The following is a 16,716-nucleotide window of genomic DNA, read 5'->3' as shown; positions in this document are numbered from 1 at the left end:
GACGTCCTCTAATTTGTTGTTGCATCTTTTACGTGGATGCTATGGGTGTCTAGCAAGAACGAATCTTACCTACGCAAAACCACAACGGTGATATACAAGTTGTTATTTAACCTTCTAAAAGGACCGCCTTCGTCGAATCCGATTCAACTAAGGTGGGAGAGATAGACACCCACCAGCCATCTTTATACAACAAAGTCACATGTTTGTTGATGGAACCGCTCTCATGTATGTGGACATGTAAATTTGGTCCGGGCCACTTCATCCCACAATACCACCAAATCAAGAAAAGACCAAGGAAGGAAGCAATCTGAATATCAACGCCCACAATCTCCTTTGTGTTCTACTCGTGATGTCATCTACGCATAGACCTAGCTCATGATGCCACCGTTGGGGAATGTTGCATGGGAAACAAAAAATTTCCTACGCACACCAAGATTGATCTAGGAGATGAACAACTACGAGAGGAGAGATTGCATCTACACACCCTTGTAGATCGCTAAGCGGAAGCGTTAAGAAACGTGGTTGATGTAGTCGAACGTCTTCGCGATCCAATCATGATCCATACACAAACTCCCGATCAAGTGCCGAACGAACAACACCTCCGAGTTTAGCACACATGCAGCTCGGTGGCATCATCTCCTTCTTGATCCAGCAAGTGAGAGCGAGGAGGTAGATGAGATATGAACCAACACAATGGTGTGGTGGTGGTGGCAACGGAACTCCGGCAGGGCTTTGCCAAGCGCGTACCGGTGAAATGTGAGAGGAGTTGGGAGAGGCAATGGGCAAGGGTGAAGGGTTGGCTCCCCCCATGCGCCCTCATCTATATATAGGCTAGGGGGCAGGGGAGGGCATCCAAAACCCATCTAGGGCGGGCCACAAGGTTGAATTCCCTTTAAACTTGGAGATAACATCTTATCTCTAGATTCAACCCTTTAAATTTAGAGATAAGACCTTATCTCTAGATTTAAACAACATGTGCCTTGGGGAACGGGGTGGCCCTTCCTAGGTCATTGGGCCCCACAGTGGAACCCCCAGAACCTTCTAGAACCTTCCCAGTACAATATCGAAAAAATCCAAACTTTTTCTGGAGCCCAAAATTGAAGGAAATATGCCCTAGAGGCAACAATAAAGTTGTTATTTATATTTCCTTATATCATGATAAATGTTTATTATTCATGCTAGAATTGTATTAACTAGAAACTTAGTACATGTGTGAATACATAGAGTAACAGTGTCACTAGTTTGCCTCTACTTGACTAGCTCGTTGAATCAATGATGGTTATGTTTCCTAACCATAGACATGAGTTGTCATTTGATTAATGGGATCACGTCATTAGAGAATGATGTGATTGACTTGACCCATCCGTTAGCTTAGCACGATGATCGTTTAGTTTGTTGCTATTGCTTTCTTCATGACTTATACATGTTCCTATGACTATGACATTATGCAACTCCCGAGTACCGGAGGAACACTTTGTGTGCTACCAAACGTCACAACGTAACTGGGTGATTATAAAGGTGCTCTATAGGTGTCTCCGATGGTACTTGTTGAGTTGGCATAGATCGAGATTAGGATTTGTCACTCCAATTGTCGAAGAGGTATCTCTGGGCCCTCTCGGTAATGCACATCACTATAAGCCTTGCAAGCATTGTGACTAATGAGTTAGTTGTGGGATGATGCATTACAGAATGAGTAAAGAGACTTGCCAGTAACGAGATTGAACTAGGTATAAGGATACCGATGATCAAATCTCAGGCAAGTAACATACCGATGACAAAGGGAACAATGTATGTTGTTATGAGGTTTGACCGATAAAGATCTTCGTAGAATATGTAGGAACCAATATGAGCATCCAGGTTCCACTATTGGTTATTGATCGGAGATGAGTCTCGGTCATGTCTACATAGTTCTCGAACCCGTAGGGTCCGCACGCTTAAAGTTCGGTGATGATCGGTATTATGAGTTAATGTGTTTTGATGTACCGAAGGTAGTTCGGTGAAACGCCCTCGATGCGGCTATATCTCACACGTGTCGAAGCACGACTTAGAGGCATAACCGCATTGAAAGCAATGTCGCAAGTGAGGTAATCTTTGCAAACAACCCATGTAATACAATAGGGGAAAAGATACATAGTTGGCTTACAATCGCCACTTCACACAATTACATGAATAAAGCATTACATCATCCAGATACAATCAAGGCCCGACTACGAAACCAAAATAAAAGAAGAACCCCAAATGCGACAAAGGTCCCCGATCGACCCCAACTGGGCTCCACTACTGATCAACTAGAACGAAACAACATAAAGGACAAGATCTTCATAGAGCTCCTCCTTGAGCTTGGTTGCGTCATCTGCACGGACTCATCGGCACCTGCAAGCTGGTTTTGGAAGTATCTGTGAGCCACGGGGACTCAGCAATCTCGCACCCTCGCGATCAAGACTATTTAAGCTTATGGGTAAGGTAAAAGTATGAGGTGGAGCTGCAGCAAGCGACTAGCATATATGGTGGCTAACATACGCAAATGAGAGCGAGAAGAGAAGGCAAAGCACGGTCGATGCAACTATGATCAAGAAGTGATCCTAAACAACCTACGTCAAGCATAACTCCAACACCGTGTTCACTTCCCGGACTCCGCCGAAAGAGACCATCATGGTAACACACGCTGTTGATTCATTTTAATTAAGTTAAGGTTCAAGTTATCTACAACCGGACATTAACAAATTCCCATCTGCCCATAACCGTGGGCACGGCTTTCGAAAGTTCAAATCCCTGCAGGGGTGTCCCAACTTAGCCCATCACAAGCTCTCACGGTCAACGAAGGAATAGACCTCCTCTCGAGACGTTCCGATCAGACTCGGTATCCCGGTACAACAAGACATTTCGACAGGGTAAAACTAAACCAGCAACACCGCCCGAATGTGTCGACAAATCCCGATAGGAGCTGCACATATCTCTTTCTCAGGGCACACCGGATTGTCTAAACTTCCGGTAGGCCAGCCCAGAGTTGCCCCTGGTGGCCACCGGCGGCTGACAAGTTGGACCAACACTCAGAGGAGCACTGGCCCGGGGGGTAAAATAATGATGACCCTCAGGAGCGCGACTCCCAAGGGAAAAGAAAAGGCTAGGTGGCAAATGGTAAAACCAATGTTGGGCATTGCTGGAAGAGCTTTACTTAAGGCGAACTGTCAAGGGGTTCCCATAATAGCCCAACCGCGTAAGGAACGCAAAATCTGGGAACATAACACCGATATGACGGAAACTAGGGCGGCAAGAGTGGAACAAAACACCAGGCATAAGGCCGAGCCTTCCACCCTTTACCAAGTATATAGATGCATTAATTAAATAAGATATATTGTGATATCCCAACAAGTAAACATGTTCCAACAAGGAACAACATCTCCATGTTCCAACAAGGAACAAACTTCAATCTTCACCTGCAACTAACAACGCTATAAGAGGGGCTGAGCAAAGCGGTAACATAGACAATCAACGGTTTGCTAGGACAAGGTGGGTTAGAGGCTTGGTTGAACAAAGTAGGAGGCATGATAAGCAAGTGGTAGGTATCGCAGCATAGGCATAGCAAAAGAGCGAGCAACTAAGCAAGCAAAGATAGAAGTGATTTCGAGGGTATGGTCATCTTGCCTGAAATCCCGCAAGGAAGAAGAACGAGTCCATGAAGAAGACAAACGGACGTAGTCGAACGGTTCCTCACAAACGCGACGTTAATCGGAACCAACCCGAAGAAGCAACACCGGAAAGAAGCAAACAACATAGTAAACAACCACCACATAAGCATGACACGATGCGCAAACAAGTATGATGCATGTCCGGATTAATGAGGCATGGCATGGCAAAATGCACAAGCAAATTCTACAAAATAAGTGGAGCTCAATATGTAACTCTGTTGCATATTGACGAAACACCACGTGACTTATTAAGTTCGATCTTGTTTATGTACCCAACAATATTAAATGTTGTTAAACATGGCAAGAGGGTGAAGCAAAGAAAAACTACCTATCTAGTCAAGTTTAAATGAGGCCAGAAACAACGAATAACAAATTCCGGTAAATCCCCATATGCATATTTTAGATTTGGTGCTGTTCTGCCCTAAACACAATTTTAGAGTTGTTTAACATGCAAAGTAAAGCCATCATGATAAACTAGGCAAAATTCTACCCCAATTACATATAAAGTTTATTTAATTCGGAGCTACGGTTGAATAGTTATGAATTAAATCATTTTAGCATGTCATAGGAGCAAATTTAAACAAAAAATATTTTAAACATTTTAAACATGGATGAAAGTTGCATATTATTAAACTAGACACAATTCTGAGCAAGTTTCATATATAAATCATTTTAAACCGATGCACGAATTGTGAGTTATTATATGCATGAACATGAGGGTCTTTTCTGTAAAACTGCAGTCTCAGGATAAATAGACAAATTCACAGATCCTAAAAAAAACATCAACGGGCTGAATTTGGACAGGAAGCCCAACAAAGGGAAAAAAGGATGGGCGCTGGGGTGGCGTCACCATGGGCCTCGGCCCGGCTTGGCAGAGGAGGCCGGATGGGCCGGCGCGGATCTTGGGCTGGCAGAACAGATGCGGCCGCGCTGGGCCTTGGCGGCGCAGTCAACGCACGCGGCTGGGCCAGGCACTGAGGTGGATGAGGCCGGCTGCTGGGCTGCTCCTGGTTTGAGGCCCAGGGCGCGGTCGCTGTTCACGTTGGGCGAAGGAAAAGGGCGGTCAACGGGGCAGCGCTCGGCTCATCCCTGAAGCGAGGCACGAGCAAGCAGCCGATGCGGGCGGCGGCGGCGAACAGCTCGCCGGATTCGCCTGATCCGGGTGAGGCAACGGCACGGGAGGCCGAAAACGGGCAGGACGACGGCTGGGCACCCAGATCCGGTGGCCCTGGGGTTCCCTGTACAAGGCTGGAGATAGAGAGAGGTTAGAGGAAGGGGGAGAAGGAGATGGCCAGGAAAAATAGAGCAGGGCGGCGGGATCCGGCCTGGGAGGTTCTCCGGCGAGGCTTGCCGGTGACGAGGTCTCCAGAGACCGTACGAAGGCTCGAGGAGCTGCTCTCCTTTGGTGTTGGACCCGCACGGGAGTCGGGAGGGGAGGCGGCTGCTAGCAGAGGATGTCGAGGAGCAGGGACGCGCGAGGAGCTGCTGCTGGGCTTGGTTGTCGGCGGAGACGAGGCCTCGGGCAGGAGATCGGCGAGCGGCGCTGGTTCCTCGGCCAGGAGGAAGGAGGAATCGAAGGGAGCCATGGGAGGGCTCTGGTTGGGTGGATCGATGGATTGGTAGGTGGAGGCAGCGCTGTGGTTGGGCAGATTGGAATGAGAGGATCCCGAGGGAGTGGCGGCGGCGCTAGGTAGAATGGGACAAGGTACCTGATTTTTAGGGTTGGACCTTGTGTATTTATGTGGCAGGTGGATTAAGTTGGGGCTATCGGATCCCTCCGATCGTAATCGGGCGGTCGAGAAAATAAATATTTAGGAGGTCCAAATAAGAAAACGGTGACGTTTTGTACATGTTTGGGGATGTTCCGGACCCAACGGTGACGACTGCCCGGGTCGGGTCCGGGACAATTTCGGACGTGCACGTGAGGGATTCGATGCACTGTGCAGAGAGGGTTTCAGACCGTGCGGTCGCATCGGACAACTCCGGAAGTGAAGAGGGGAAGGAGGATGGACTAGGTGGGTTGTGGCGAGACTGCGAGGGGGAGAAGAGAGAGAGAGGGCCCGACACCTGTTCCCGGAGACCGAAAACGTCCGACATTAGACCGACTATAATGCCGCTATAGTTATCCGTTGGGCTATCAAACGAACTCCAAACGCGATGAAACTTGACAGGCGGTCTATCTACACTATAATAAGACCACACGCCAACTTTCAACCCATTCCGAGGACATTTTCCGGCCACTTATAAAATACTATTTTGGACATGCCGCGGGCGCGTGCAAGTGTGGTTGGACTCAGAACGGACAACGGAAGGAACGGGGAGACCCGGACGGATGCAAGTTTTGAAAACATGATGATGCAATGCACATGATGACATGACAAGATGCAACACGCAAGCGAATGACATGGCAACGACGGCGAATAACTGGACGACAACTGGCACATCGGTCTCGGGGCGTTACAACACTCCACCACTACGAGAGGATCTCGTCCCGAGATCTAGAATGGCACCGGAGGGAAAAACGGAAGAGAAAGAGAAGAGGTAAAACTAAGTTGCTTCTTTGACAAACGAGTGAGACCAAAGAACCTTGAGAGGTTGAAAGACATAAGAAAAGGTTACAATGGACAAGAATTAGATGCAAGCACTCCGATTGAAACAAGATGCAAGACTTTATAAGACGAAAAGAACTTGAGTAGATGACACAACACTCCGGTTGAATGAATTAGCAAAGGAAAGAACATGATCTTGACAAAACAAGATGATGGGTCGAAGAGAGCAACATCACAATGCCTCCAGAAGAAAGAAATAGACGATAGATAAATGAAAAGAAGGAATTGAGAAGAAAATGACAACTTCTGCCACAAATGATCTTGGAAGGCACCCTTCCAAGAAGGTTAAAACGGAGTTGTTGGGAAAGACCAACGACAAAACGAATAAGTTTGTAGTGGGCTTATGGAAAAACATCTCAAAACTATGAGGTGAAATTTTGCCACTAACGGGAAAAAGAATTGGGTTGATAAGAACGAAGGGACGAGAAGTATATTCCACCGGGAAGGATAAATAAAGAACTTGGATCATTTATAAGCACCATAAATAACAACCATCCTTAGGGAAGGCTTAAGGTGAAATAACCCAAGATAATTCCAATGACGAGATTGACGGATTTAAAATACCTCATTCCTAACAACATGTGAATCATGAAACATGAATTCAAATTATCAAGAATGACATAATACCACCTCCAATGATACGAAAGAAAGAATTGAACTCCGAATTACAATATGAAGAAAGCTTGAGTTTCTTAGAAAAGAATCTCGATGAACACTTCGAGAAGGAAATAAATCCTTGATGAACCATCATGTAGAACCTCCATGAAGAACTCCGTTAAACAAAAGAATGATCAAACGGAAAGAAAGGGTAGTTGAAAACACAAGGTGAAGCCTTTCAATGATTTAGATGGAGCTTCGCGATGAGATAATGCGGAAAAGATTGGAACTCCGGGAAAAAGAGAAGATGAAACAATTGAAATCAGGAATTTGGTAAGCCTCCGGAATAGGAAATTAATCACTTGGATGAAACAAGAATAAGAATTATGTTATGCGTATCCTTTAACAATTTAATTGCTGACAAGCAACGGATTTGGCATACTTCTTATCCTTGTAAAAAGATTAAGAGAGATATAGAGCAAACTTAATGGACCACCGGTGGGATTGAAACAAGGAATGAATTGATATGATGAAGAAGGAAGAGAACACTTGAGCAACCACCGTAAGAATTGAAAAGAACGATGAGAAGATAAAGAAACACCGGGAAGAATTATAAAATGAACGAAGATGCTTGAGAGGATTTAGATACATGAGACGAAGAGAACACGAGCCGATTAAAGATCACTTGAATGAAGCACCGGTAAAATTTGGAGAATGATAGCTGAGATGAGAATGAATAAATCTTAGATGATGGGCTCCGGATGAACAAACTGAAAAGGCTCCTGAATTACTCCGGATGGTTGAAAAGGATTCTCACAATCGAATACAATTATGAGAGGATGGCAACAAGCTAGAACCACGAATCTTGAAAAGAATGAAGCAAGATTGAGAGAAAAATCTTCTTCGGTCTTCAAATACAGAGAATCACGATGAGAGACACCACCATGAATTATTGAGACACTTCGGGATGATTAAAAGAGGAGAGGTTGAGCCAACGATGAAAAGAATTGTGAAAGATCTAGGAGAAGTCATTTGACTGATGATAACTCATTCTTACGTCAAACTTGGAAAAGAATTTGAAAGTAACGCCGGGAAAATAAGAAGAGTCAGGTAAGATCCTAGAAAAAGACCTGTGGGTTAGGGCTCACTCAAAAGAAAACACCATTGAAAAGATTTAAAAGAGAGGTTGCCCCGGTTGAATTAAAATGGCTTGAAAGAGATAACAACCTCGGATTAGGTTTGAACGGATCTTGAAGGAAAAGACGAGCCTTCCGAGATATCTTCAGCACTCCGGAATAACTGAATAGCGAGAAATGAATGAATATGATGAGCACCGGTATGATAAAACTTCTGAAACGAGGAAAGGATATGATCAACACCAAAAGCTTGTATTGAAACCATCGGAGAAGAAAAGAATGAAGAATGATGAACTTGGAGCTCCATTAGAATCTTCATGAGATTCGCCAGATAAGGATATTGACGGAAAAAAAGAATGGAGAGACTTCACAAGAATAAAAGGATACTTGATAAAGAAATCCGAGTCCTTGAGGAAAAAGGGTGGGTGGGCGGGAAAAACAAAGGCAACTTGGAGACGGATGAAACAAACACCATTGAGAAGAACTTATCAATGATCTTGCGGAAGTTGAAATGGTCGGATCCACTTGAAGAGAAACACGCCGGTTGAAAAAGGATTGACATGACAATCTCGATTATCATGAAGGATTGGTATTCACATCAGAGTATGAGAACACCGCTTAGGGAAGGTATGGAATCAACATTTGACATTGAAGCAACTCGAATACCACAACTCAAAACAAAACAAGCATTGGCTTGCAGAATAAGCTGGAACAAACATATGATAGAGATTTCATTCGAAGTTTTTGTGGTGGGCCTACACGGGCTCGATCGTACAGCACCATCATGTACAAGGCAGTGCACATGACATACGAAGCGTCCCCGAGTCGGCATAGCCAAGGACTCTTTAAGACACAATGAGACCACTGTAAAACCGACCGTGAATAGGCGGACCACTAGACGTCGAACCCCAATTTCATATCATACATTTGTTGGAAAGATATCCTAAGAGCTACTTGAATTCCCACCTATGAAACTCCCGAAACTTTCCGGTTATGCAATCAGGTGTTGGGGATACAGGGGAAGCATAATATCTCACCCAAACTAGCAAATCCTAAATCTAGCTGTATCCATCCTTCAACACATAACCAAGAAACCTTCGGAAATCGTCTACCTCAACCTTCGAAAAGCATCTGTTATACAGGTTATGGCAATACTCCTGAACTCCCGCCCTAGTACTGGGTGGCGTTGAGGTTATCTCACCAACGAACTGCATAAAAGAGATTTTCGATGTCGGCGTACTAAACTCAGGTATTCCAGAACTGCAACGATAAAATTATGACGACAACACCTCAGAGCTCAACTCCCCGGGACACTTCCACAAAACCCCTGACAGGAGGCACCAAGACAATGTTCTCATCATAAAACCATCGGAACGATTCCAAGATACCCGCGTGATCCTAAAAAATTTTAGTGAAATTTGAGAAGAGAAGAGTCAAAACTCTACGTCAGGATGCCTTACCAGAGCGATGAGGAGACTGGGAAGTAAAAAGAATTCCTAAACTCTCCGATATATAATTCCTAAATGACTCAAAACATTTTTCTAGACTCAACAATGGCTGCTAAAAACGATCAAACAGTGGGGGCTCCTAAGGTCGGGGAAGGCTCTGATTACCAACTTGAAACGCCCTCGATGCGGCTATATCTCACACGTGTCGAAGCACGACTTAGAGGCATAACCGCATTGAAAGCAATGTCGCAAGTGAGGTAATCTTCACAACAACCCATGTAATACATAAGGGAAAGAGATACATAGTTGGCTTACAATCGCCACTTCACACAATTACATGAATAAAGCATTACATCATCCAGATACAATCAAGGCCCGACTACGGAACCAAAATAAAAGAAGAACCCCAAATGCGACAAAGGTCCCCGATCGACCCCAACTGGGCTCCACTACTGATCAACTAGAACGAAACAACATAAAGGACAAGATCTTCATAGAGCTCCTCCTTGAGCTTGGTTGCGTCATCTGCACGGACTCATCGGCACCTGCAAGCTGGTTTTGGAAGTATCTGTGAGCCACGGGGACTCAGCAATCTCGCACCCTCGCGATCAAGACTATTTAAGCTTATGGGTAAGGTAAAAGTATGAGGTGGAGCTGCAGCAAGCGACTAGCATATATGGTGGCTAACATACGCAAATGAGAGCGAGAAGAGAAGGCAAAGCACGGTCGATGCAACTATGATCAAGAAGTGATCCTAAACAACCTACGTCAAGCATAACTCCAACAACCGTGTTCACTTCCCGGACTCCGCCGGAAAGAGACCATCATGGTAACACACGCTGTTGATTCATTTTAATTAAGTTAAGGTTCAAGTTATCTACAACCGGACGTTAACAAATTCCCATCTGCCCATAACCGCGGGCACGGCTTTTGAAAGTTCAAATCCCTGCAGGGGTGTCCCAACTTAGCCCATCACAAGCTCTCACGGTCAACGAAGGAATAGACCTCCTCTCGAGACGTTCCGATCAGACTCGGTATCCCGGTACAACAAGACATTTCGACAGGGTAAAACTAAACCAGCAACACCGCCCGAATGTGCCGACAAATCCCGATAGGAGCTGCACATATCTCTTTCTCAGGGCACACCAGATTGTCTAAACTTCCGATAGGCCAGCCCAGAGTTGCCCCTGGTGGCCACCGGCGGCTGACAAGTTGGACCAACACTCAGAGGAGCACTGGCCCGAGGGGGTAAAATAATGATGACCCTCAGGAGCGCGACTCCCAAGGGAAAAGAAAAGGCTAGGTGGCAAATGGTAAAACCAATGTTGGGCATTGCTAGAAGAGCTTTACTTAAGGTGAATTGTCAAGGGGTTCCCATAATAGCCTAACCGCGTAAGGAATGCAAAATCCGGGAACATAACACCGATATGACAGAAACTAGGGCGGCAAGAGTGGAACAAAACACCAGGCATAAGGCCGAGCCTTCCACCCTTTACCAAGTATATAGATGCATTAATTAAATAAGATATATAGTGATAACCCAACAAGTAAACATGTTCCAACAAGGAACAACATCTCCATGTTCCAACAAGGAACAAACTTCAATCTTCACCTGCAACTAACAACGCTATAAGAGGGGCTGAGCAAAGCGGTAACATAGCCAATCAACGGTTTGCTAGGACAAGGTGGGTTAGAGGCTTGGTTGGACAAAGTAGGAGGCATGATAAGCAAATGGTAGCTATCGCAGCATAGGCATAGCAAAAGAGCGAGCAACTAAGCAAGCAAAGATAGAAGTGATTTCGAGGGTATGGTCATCTTGCCTGAAATCCCGCAAGGAAGAAGAACGAGTCCCTGAAGAAGACAAACGGACGTAGTCGAACGGTTCCTCACAAACGCGACGTTAATCGGAACCAACCCGAAGAAGCAAACACCGGAAAGAAGCAAACAATCATGGTAAACAACCACCACATAAGCATGACACGATGCGCAAACAAGTATGATGCATGTCCGGTTTAATGAGGCATGGCATGGCAAAATGCACAAGCAAATTCTACAAATTAAGTGGAGCTCAATATATAACTCCGTTGCATATTGTCGAAACACCACGTGACTTATTAAGTTTGATCTTGTTTATGTACCCAACAATATTAAATGTTGTTAAACATGGCAAGAGGGTGAAGCAAAGAAAAACTACCTATCTAGTCAAGTTTAAATGAGGCCGGAAACAACGAACAACAAATTCCGGTAAATCCCCATAAGCATATTTTAGATTTGGTGCTGTTCTGCCCTAAACACAATTTTAGAGTTGTTTAACATGCAAAGTAAAGCCATCATGATAAACTAGGCAAAATTCTACCCCAATTACATATAAAGTTTATTTAATTCGGAGCTACGGTTGAATAGTTATGAATTAAATCATTTTAGCATGGCATAGGAGCAAATTTAAACAAACAATATTTTAAACATTTTAAACATGGATGAAAGTTGCATATTATTAAACTAGACAAAATTCTGAGCAAGTTTCATATATAAATCATTTTAAACCCATGAACGAATTGTGAGTTATTATATGCATGAACATGAGGGTCTTTTCTGTAAAACTGCAGTCTCAGGATAAATAGACAAATTCACAGATCTTGAAAAAAAACATCAACGTGCTGAATCTGGACAGGAATCCCAACAAAGGGAAAAAAGGACGGGCGCTGGGGTGGCCTCACCATGGGCCTCGGGCCGGCTTGGCAGAGGAGGCCGGATGGGGCGGCACGGATCTTGGGCTGGCGGAACAGATGCGGCCGTGCTGGGCCTTGGCGGCGCAGTCAACGCACGCGGCTGGGCCAGGCGCTGAGGTGGATGAGGCCGGTTGCTGGGCTGCTCCTGGTTTGAGGCCCAGGGCGCGGTCGCTGTTCACGTTGGCGAAGGAAAAGGGCGGTCAACGGGGCAGCGCTCGGCTCGTCCCTGAAGCGAGGCACGAGCAAGCAGCCGATGCGGGCGACGGCGGCGAACAGCTCGCCGGATCCGCCTGATCCGGGCGAGGCAGCGGCACGGGAGGCCGAAAACGGGCAGGACGACGGCGGGGCACCCAGATCCGGTGGCCCTGGGATTCCCTGTACAAGGCTGGAGATAGAGAGAGGTTAGAGGAAGGGGGAGAAGGAGATGGCCAGGAAAAACAAAGCAGGGCGGCGGGATCCGGCCTGGGAGGTTCTCCGGCGAGGCTTGCCGGCGACGAGGTCTCCAGAGACCGTACGAAGGCTCGAGGAGCTGCTCTCCTTTGGTGCTGGACCCGCACGGGAGTCAGGAGGGGAGGCGGCTGCTAGCAGAGGATGTCGAGGAGGAGGGACGCGCGAGGAGCTGCTGCTGGGCTTGGTCGTCGGTGGAGACGAGGCCTCGGGCAGGAGATCGACGAGCGGCGCTGGTTCCTCGGCCAGGAGGAAGGAGGAATCGAAGGGAGCCATGGGAGGGCTCTGGTTGGGTGGATCGATGGATTGGTAGATGGAGGCAGCGTTGTGGTTGGGCAGATTGGAATGAGAGGATCCCGAGGGAGTGGCGGCGGCGCTAGGTAGAATGGGACAAGGTACCAGATTTTTAGGGTTGGACCTTGTGTATTTATGTGGCAGGTGGATTAAGTTGGGGCTATCGGATCCCTCCGATCATAATCGGGCAGTCGAGAAAATAAATAGTTAGGAGGTCCAAATAAGAAAACGGTGACGTTTTGTAGATGTTTGGGGATGTTCCGGACCCAACGGCGCACGTGAGGGATTCGATGCACTGTGCAGAGAGGGTTTCAGACCGTGCGGTCGCGTCGGACAACTCCGGAAGCGAAGAGGGGAAGGACGATGGACTAGGTGGGCTGTGGCGAGACTGCGAGGGGGAGAAGAGAGAGAGAGGGCCCGACACCTGTTCCCAGAGACCGAAAACGTCCGACGTTAGACCGACTATAATGCCGCTATAGTTATCTATTGGGCTATCAAACGAACTCCGAACGCGATGAAACTTGACAGGCGGTCTATCTACACTATAATAAGACCACACTCCAACTTTCAACCCATTCCGAGGACATTTCCGTCCACTTATAAAATACTATTTCGGACATGCCGCGGGCGCGTGCAAGTGTGGTTGGACTCAGAACGGACAACGGAAGGAACGGGGAGACCCAGATGGATGCAAGTTTTGAAAACATGATGATGCAATGCACATGATGACATGACAAGATGCAACACGCAAGCGAATGACATGGCAACGACGGCGAATAACTGGACGACAACTGGCACATCAGTCTCGGGGCGTTACATTCGGGGTCCCGGATGTGATCACGGACATGACGAGGAGTCTCGAAATGGTCGATACATAAATATTGATATATTGGACGGCTATGTTCGGACACCAGAAGTGTTCCGGATGGTTTCGGAAAAAAAACGGAGTGCCGGAGGGGTTACCGGAACCCCCCGGGGAAGTATTGGGCCTTAGTGGGCCTGAGGGGGGAAAGAGGGCAGCATCCCAGGAGGTGGCACCCCCTTCCCATGAGGAGTCTGAATTGGACTAGGGGAGGGGAGCGCGGCCCCTCTTTCCCTCTCCCTCTCCCTCTCTTTCCTCCCCCCTTCCTAGTAGGACTAGGAAAGGATGAATCATACTCCTACTAGGAGGAAGACTCATCCTCTCCTTCGGGCGCACCAAGGCCGGCCGGCCTCCCCCCAAGCTCCTTTATATACGGGGGAAGGGGGCAGCTAAAGACACACAAGTTGATTGTTCCAAGCCATGTGTGGTGCCCCCTCCACCATAATCCACCTCGATCATATCATAGCAGTGCTTAGGTGAAGCCCTGCGTCGGTAGTAACATCATCACCGTCATCACGTTGTCGTGTTGACGGAACTCTCCCACAAAGCTCTGCTGGATCGGAGTTCATGGGACATCATCGAGTTGAACGTGTGCTGAACTCGGAGGTGCGTGCGTTCGGTACTTGGATCGGTCGGATCGTGAAGACGTACGACTACATCAATCGCGTTCTCATAACGCTTCCTCTTACGGTCTACCAGGGTACATGGATGATTGTCATGCCCTCGATGCGGCTATATCTCCCACGTGTCAAAGCACGACTTAGAGGCATAACCGCATTGAAAGCAATGTCGCAGGTGAGGTAATCTTCGCAAGCAATCCATGTAATACAATAAGGGAAAAGATACATAGTTGGCTTACACTCGCCACGTCACACAAATAGCATAAATAACATTACATTCATCCAATTACACTCAAGGTCCGACTACGGAACCAATATAAAGATCAACCCCCAAATGCGACAAAGTCCCCGATCGCCCCAACTGGGCACCACTACTGATCATCGGGGAAAGACACGTAGTAACGACGAGAGTCTTCATCGAACTCCCACTTGAGCTCGGTCATATCATCTGGAATGGTATCATCGGTCCCTGCATCTGGTTTTGGAAGTAATCTGTGAGTCATGGGGACTCAGCAATCTCACACCTCGCGATCAAGACTATTTAAGCTTATAGGTAAGGTAAAGGTATGATGTGGAGCTGCAGCAAGCGACTAGCATATATGGTGGCTAACATACGCAAATGAGAGCGGGAAGAGAAGGCAAAGGCACGGTCAATGAACTATGATCAAGAAGTGATCCTAGAACAACCTACGTCAAGCATTACTCCAACACCGTGTTCACTTCCCGGACTCTGCCGAGAAGAGACCATCACGGTTACACACACGGTTGATGCATTTTAAATTAAGTTAAGTTTTAGGTTTTCTACAACCAGACATTAACAAATTCCCATCTGCTCATAACCGCGGGCACGGCTTTCGAAAGTTCAATCCCTGCAGGGGTGTACCAACTTAGCCCATCACAAGCTCTCACGGTCAACGAAGGACATTCCTTCTCAAGACAATCCGATCAGACTCGGCATCCCGGTTACAAGACATCCTCGACAATGGTAAAACAAGTCCAGCAACACCGCCCGAATGTGCCGACGACTCCTGATAGGAGCTGCACATATCTCGTTCTCAGGGCACACTCAGATGAGACTAGCTACGAGTAAAACCAACCCTCAAGTTTCCCCGAGGTGGCCCCGCAGGCAGCTCAGTTTGGACCAACACTCAGAGGTGCATTGGCCCGGGGGGTTTAAATAAAAATGACCCTCGGGCTTCGGAAACCCAAGGGAAAAAGAGGCTAGGTGGCGAATGGTAAAACCAAGGTTGGGCATTGCTAGAGTAGTTTTATTCAAGGCGAACTGTCAAGGGGTTCCCATTATAACCCAACCATGTAAGGAACGCAAAATCCGGGAACATAACACCGATATGACGAAAACTAGGGCGGCAAGAGTGGAACAAAACACCAGGCATAAGGCCGAGCCTTCCACCCTTTACCAAGTATATAGGTGCATTAAGATAAACAAGATAATATGGTGATATCCCAACAATAAACAAGTTCCAACAAGGAACGATCTCCAATCTTCACCTACAACTAGCAAATCTATAAGAGGGGTTGAGCAAAGTGGTAACATAGCCAAACAACGGTTTGCTAGGACAAGGTGGGTTAGAGGTTCGACATGGCAATGTGGGAGGCATGGTAAGCAAGTGGTAGGTATCATAGCATAGGCATAGCAAAAGAGCAAGCATCTAGCAAGCAAAGATAGAAGTGATTTCGAGGGCATGGTCATCTTGCCTGCAAAGTTCTCAAAGTTGCCTTGATCCTCGTGAGCGTACTCAACGGGCTCCTCGTTCACGTACTCGTCTCCCGGCTCTACCCAATCAAGAAAAACAAATAAAAAGGAACACAATCAACCACGTGCAATGCTCAAGCAACATGATGCAAACATAGTATGATATGTGGGATGTGATATGTGATGCATATGCATGATTTGGAAAGGAATGATTGAACCTGGCTTCAACTTGGAAATCCAAGAGTTCCACTAGAAAGAGGAGTTGATTTCGGTTGAAATCGATATAAAGATCACCGGAATCAGATGCACGGTTTGGAAATGGTAAGCAAAACAAATATGGCACCGGTCTGCGATTAACAGCTCGTAGCCTTCTAAATGCATCAAGATAAATAAGCTACTGCACTCAAACATGACAACAAAATACATGGCAGGGACCCACTCATGATGCTTGACAAAAGATGAACACTGAGCTATGGCTAATTCACTCATTAACAGGTTCAAACAAGCATGGCAAAAGTGCAAAAGATTACTGGTTACAGACTTAGTGAAATTAACAGCATGTCAGGCATTT

This window comes from Triticum aestivum, chromosome 4A (genome assembly GCF_018294505.1).
Source record: "Triticum aestivum cultivar Chinese Spring chromosome 4A, IWGSC CS RefSeq v2.1, whole genome shotgun sequence".
Lineage (NCBI taxonomy): Eukaryota > Viridiplantae > Streptophyta > Magnoliopsida > Poales > Poaceae > Triticum > Triticum aestivum.
Note: the sequence above shows the minus strand (reverse complement) of the source record.